The sequence below is a fragment of the Muntiacus reevesi genome, chromosome X (genome assembly GCF_963930625.1).
Source record: "Muntiacus reevesi chromosome X, mMunRee1.1, whole genome shotgun sequence".
NCBI classification, from domain to species: domain Eukaryota; kingdom Metazoa; phylum Chordata; class Mammalia; order Artiodactyla; family Cervidae; genus Muntiacus; species Muntiacus reevesi.
The window spans coordinates 14,678,177-14,684,379 of NC_089271.1; the positions used below are offsets into that span (position 1 = coordinate 14,678,177).

Genomic DNA, 6,203 nt, shown 5'->3' on the forward strand with positions numbered 1-6,203 from the left:
ATGAACTAATCATTCATTAAAATAGTCTGTCTTCTCCTAATGAAACTAGTTGATTGCATTAACTAGATCAAAGTGTCTACCACATATTTTGTGGACTCAAAAATAATTTGTTAAAATTCAATGCACATAATTTCAGGGTTGAAAGATCGTATCTTTACTTTAAAATGGTGGGGAAATCTACCAGAAAGAACAACCTACCAAATAATGCACACTATAGAAGCACATGCAGAGTCCTATTTTTTAATACTTAAAGCAGTCAAGAAGGCAAATAAAAAATTGCAAGTTGGATGTAATCTTAAGTTTTCTTTCAATAAACTTTAAAAATATTCTGTGAGTCCTATTAATATTATTTTTTTAATGCTCAAAATTTTAAAAAGTATGGAACGCTTTGATGAATTTGTGTGTCATCCCTGTGCAGGGGCCATGATAATCTCTGTATCATTCGAGTTTTAGTATATGTGCTATTGAACCTTCTAGCACTGTAACATTATTTTGATTGTGCAAAACCATCTTGGTTATAACGGGCATCTGAAAGCAGAATGTAGTACAAACACCTGCTTTATCTCCTAAACGAAAAGCTTTTTAAATTTTCGGATATGACACATTGAGTCTTGTCACTCTGTGTAAGTTAGCACTTCTGCTCATAGGAGGTTCTGCCACTGGGACACGCACACGGTAGCAGCGCACAGCCTCCTGAGACTGGCAAGGCCAGCTGAAGGTTTGACTTACTTGCCATCAACTGCTGTAATCGCAAAATAGATGGATATTGTTTGTTCTTGTGTAATATTGACTCCATGCACCTAAAGTAGGCTTTAAAGACTTAGTATGTTTCGATGCTCCCTTTACCGTTTAAATGATTTTTGTTATGTAGGTTTATGTGCATAAACACATCATCATCCCTCCAGCCTTCACAGCCTTCAGGGTGGGCACACCACCCCTTAGATGCCGCCCGAGCCCTTAGATGCCGCCCGAGAACCTCAGAGAAAGCTCGTGAACATGTAACGTGGTTCTCAGAGAGCCTTGCCTCTGCGCTTGGTAGATCGCACACTCTGAAGTGTGCTGTGAGAAATATCTGATTTAGCAGGATTATTCATTGTCCCCCTGGGAACTTGGTCCCTCTTAATTTGGGCCTGTGGAAAGGGGAGTGGGCAACGGGTGACAACTGGAGGCACCCACAACTAGAAAGTCAGTGTCAGCTGAGGATGCTACAGGAAGAAGAAAAAGCACCAGAAAGTCCTCTTGCCCTGAGCACATCAGTGGATTTGTGCAGCGCCGTCAACTCCTGCATGCTCGCTCGGTCGTGTCCGACTCTGACACCCACGGACTGTAGCCCACCAGGCTCCTCTGCCCATGGAATTTCCCAGGCATGAACACTGGAGTGGGTTTCCCTGCCCTCCTCCAGGGGAGCTTCCCCACCCAGAGATCAAATCCGGGTCTCCTGCCTCTCCTGTGTTCCGAGCAAATTCTTTACCACTAAGCCACTGGAGAAGCCTCGGTGTGAGCTTATTAACTTTTCTCCAAAGAATTACCCCCACACACTCTGGTCAATAATGGGGATCCCCCAAAGTGCTCAGATTCCTCAGTCACCTTATATTCTTAAACGTCCTGCCAAGATTGGGATCCAAGGTCATGGTTTAAAGCAGAAATCCCACTTCAGCCTGTTGGTGGCAAGGACACAGCAGGGAAATGGGCAGAGTCTAGGGCTTGTCTTCAGAGAAAGCTCCAGGCCCCAACAAGCATGTGTGCCTGTGCTCCTAAGGCATCAGACCTCTGAGGCTGGGCACAAAAGGCCTTGGGAACCAACGCATGAAATTTCAAACGATTCCTCAAAAAACTAAAAATAGAGTTGCCATGTGATCCAGCAATCCCACTCCTGGCCATGTATCTGGACAGAAGTATAATTCTAAAAGATGCATGCTAGCTCATAGCAACACTACTTATAATAGCCAAGACATGGAAACAATTTGTGCTATAAGAAGCCTCCCTCTGCCATGTCTTCTGGGTTTCCTCTGGGGGAGTTGCTAAGCACAGCTGGCCTCCTCAGGGGCTTGGGGATGTCCTAGGTCAGTATTTTGCACCTGAAAACAGACAACGTTCATTTTTCTAATAAAAATAACTTCAGGGACAATGAGACAGGATATGCCTCCCAAGGGAAGGTCACACCATACCCTACAGACTAGCCAAAGATATTGAACTTGAGCCCATTCAGCTCTCTGGATCCAGGTGACAGCAGAAGGGAATAAAGGAAACAAGGCCAGGGTTGCATCACCCAAGAAGAGGGCACAGCAAAGCCCAGACCCTGAAAAATGGTGTGGATCGAACGGCCGGAAGTTTTCAACAGACAAATTATAAGAATGGGACAGAAGGGATCTGGATTCAAGGACTCAAAAGACACACCAAGTGTTTTAAAATGTGCTAGACCAAATGACAACGACTAGGGAGAGACCCTGTGTAATAAAATGATAAAGAAACAAAAGGAATGGATTACTGTGCAAGAGCGGCGTGTCCCCTGGGACTGGGCCTGAGACGGGCATTGGGAGGGGCTGTCGAGCTCGAGTTCTTGACCTGCATGGTGGTTACAAGGGTGTTTCTCTTGTAAAAATTCATTAAGCTACACTGGATTTCGTAGTAAAGATCCAAAACGAGAAACGTACACTGTGGACAGAGAATGTTGCCTGCCATTTCAGTAAACAAGGGATGTTGAGACCATGAAGCTACCAGCCACCGCTGTCGCCCCGAGGGTGGGCCCTGAGTGGATTCAGGATGGAGAAAAATAGGATACTGCCCCTGGATAGTTAAAGTGTATATCATAGGAATGATTCCAATGGGCCCAGACTCTTGCATCTTCCCATACTAAAATCATTAACTTCAGATGAGTGTTTTTGTGATTAGCAGTAATCTTTTGATGTTCTGATGGTTGACTACGTATTTTTTTCTCAGCAAAAACTTCCTGTATATTCTGGCTCCTCCCTGACCTCTTTTTTGCCCCACTGGGTGGCTTACAGGATCTTAGTTCCCTTAGATCCCTTAGTTCTCCAACCAGGGATTGAACCTGTGCCCCCTGCAGTGGAAGCACAGAGTCCCAACCACTGGCCCACCAGGTAACTCCCCTGCCCCCTTACCTTTTTGGAGCAGTCTCTGAGAACTAAGAGACTGCATCCCGGGCGCGAGACCTCTGTGAGTTTGCCCAATGAAACATAATATGGGGAGTTCTCTGGACGCCTAATGGTTAGGATTCTGTACTTTCACTGACAGGGCTGGGGTTTGGTCCCTGGTTGGGGACTGAGCTGCCACAGTTAGGTTTGCGTTTCTTTCCTCAGTCGACTACACACAACTCCATTCTGTCTCTCTCTGGAGTCAGAGTCGCACATGGAGACACATGCTAATGGGAAGGTTGCTTGGTGAGCAAGAAATCAAGAGAGTTCTCCCTGTTAAGAGGCACTAGATTTCAATGTTGAGGCTTCTCTCCTCACACGAGGGATGGCCTTGGAAATGGAGCCTTTGTTTTTGAGCTTCTCATTTTTTGACCGAGATTCTCTCTTTCCCAGTGAATGGGCCTGAATGGGCGTTGCCAACCTGGCCTCACCGACTCCCCCTTTTCTAGGTTTCCACTCTTCTGATGAGATACAGTGCTTCTTGAGATTTGTCAGTACCTTTGATCATATTATAGGGTATGACGAGGTCTGTTAATTTACTGCCAGCCAAGACAGTGTAGTAGTGGCAGCTTGTGTGTGTGTGTGTGTGTGTGTGTGTGTTGTATAAAACTAAGAGCTAGCAATGAGCACACTCAGGATGTCACACACCAGAGGTAGTTGGCTATATTAATCCGGGAGTCTGTATCACAGGGTCTAGCTACTGCAAATGTTTCTGTTAGCCACAGCTCAATCAACAGCAGAGACTTTGCTAAGTAGTGAAATGAAGGTTAGAAATGGATTTTCATTGGTGAAATTAGTAACGTGTTAGCCAGTATGATGGGTGTCAGTAATGGGCTAACAGTGGTGAAATTAATAATACTCAAGACATGTGCATTGCTTAAAATTTGTGTCTCTTCAACCTTGCATTTACAGGTATGAAAACCTAGCCATCTGAAGCCTGTTCCCTAAGGAGTAATACTACAGGTCAAACCTCTAAATAGCCCTGTGTTCAGCTACGAACTCTGAGGGTTCCAGTTCCCTGATCCTTGCTGTAAGGCCAACAGAATCGTGCAAGTTGACCTCTTAACAAGACATTACTGGGAGCATCATTGAGTTTACTACTCTTGAGAACTCCCTGTCTCAGGCTCTTGGTTGTTGTTAGCATCTGAATAGTGTTTTTCGCTCAGCCCTGTCAGACTCTTTGCAATCCCATGGACTGTAGCCCGCCAGGATCCTCTCTGTCCATGGAATTCGCCATGCAAGAATACTGGAGTGGGTTGCCATGCCCTCCTCCAGGAGATCTTCCTTACTCAGGGATTGCAGGCAGATTCTTTACTGCTGAGCCACTGGGGAAGCCCCACTGGAGTGGGTAGCCATTCCCTTCTCCAGGGGATCTTCCCCAACCAGGGATCGAACCCAGGTCTCCTGCATTGCAGGCAGATTCTTTATTGTCTGAGACAAGGGAAGCAACTGAATAAGTGAGCCCCTATTCAGGTAAATGCATAGCCTGTAGGGAGGAGGAGGGGAGAATACCCCCTACTGCTGAGGAGCTGTTTTTCTTGTACCTTCACCTTTCTGGCAGGAACACTTCTTAATCGAAACAATAAGTCCTTGAGCAGAAACATAAGAATAATTTATGCAGACAGAACGTGGGATGCCTCTTAAAGACTTGGAAATAAAGAAATGATAGCTCTTTTGTTTTTTTAACTGAAATGATAGCTCTCGAAAACTGAAAACATAACCTCAGCAATGATTTCAGCAGAGGATCGTGCTTTACAGAGCTTGGGTTAAGGCTTGGCAGTAATATCTTTGAAAGCATTTAAGATAAAACTGTAAACAAAGAAGGGGTCTATAAAAAATCAAGTTAGTCTGCCCCAAGGAAGAGAGTGATCTGAGACCCAGAGAGCCAGGCAGAAGCTATTCTTTCTCTCTCCCTTCTGTTAAGTTGTTCTCCTTAGAAATGGATCACTAAGCATGGCCCGCTTGCAAGAATAGAGGAATCAGACTCCACCTTTTTTCTTTTCTTTTTCTTTTTTTTTGGTAGACTCCACCTTTTGAAGAGAGGAGCATTAAGGAACTTGCGGACAGGTTTTAAAAACGCTATCACCTCCATTAAAGACGCTATAAGAAGCAGACCTCTGAAATTCATATTTCTCACTGGAGCCATAATAGCTATGTTTCTCTTGAGCACCCAGTTTGCTTTTATTTTTTTATATGTTGTGAATCACTCTGTAAATTGTGTTTCCCTCTTTTCTCAGCTGTCAAGAAGCTCAAAATAAAAATTTGGCTTACCTCTAGCTTGTGGACAAGGCATGTATTTCATGTAATCAACTCACCCATGACTTCATCTTATTTTTCCCAATCCTTTTATCATTTTCACTTTCTTCTCATTTCTTTTTCTCCCTCTATTTGCATATAAATGAATGATATGACATATATCTGTATCTCCTCACACATATGTATGTCATGGCATATCATGTGTACGTTTACAAGCCATCCAAATCCCTTTGAAATAAGAATGTATATAACTAAAACAAAGGGCTTCCCTTGTAGCTCAGTCAGTAAAGAATCTGCCTGCAATTCAGGAGAGCTGGGTTCAATTCCTGGGTCGGTAAGATCCTCTGGAGAAGGAAATGGCAACCCACTCCAGTATTCTTGCCTGGAGAATCCCATGGATTCTGGCATGGAGCCTGGCAGGCTACAGTCCATGGGATCGCAAAAGTCAGACATAACTTAGCGACTAAACCACCATCACCAACTAAAACAAATACAATAAGCTATTTTTCATTCCTCTTAGGACTTGAGGTCACTTGCATAGTCCTTTTTTTTTTTTGCATAGTCCTTTTGTTTTCTTAATAAAGATAACCATTGGGGTTTTTTTGTTCCATATATCAGTTCAGTTTAGTCATTCAGTTGCGTCTGATTCTTTGTGACCCCTTGGGCTGCAGAAACCAGGTTTCCCTGTCCATCACCAACTCCTGGAGCTTGTTCAAACTCATGTCCATCGAGTTGGTGATGCCATCCAGCCATCTCATCCTCTGTCGTCCCCTTCTCCTCCCACCTTCAATC

The 6,203-nt window shown here is 44.3% G+C and overlaps 1 non-coding gene across 1 annotated transcript; it reads right to left on the reverse strand.

Annotated features, from left to right (window-relative positions):
* Window positions 1-372: 372 nt before the first annotated feature.
* LOC136154918 (U6 spliceosomal RNA) lies at window positions 373-480 on the reverse strand. The gene has a single exon (XR_010660619.1). It is a non-coding gene; the product is annotated as a U6 spliceosomal RNA (small nuclear RNA).
* Window positions 481-6,203: the final 5,723 nt, after the last annotated feature.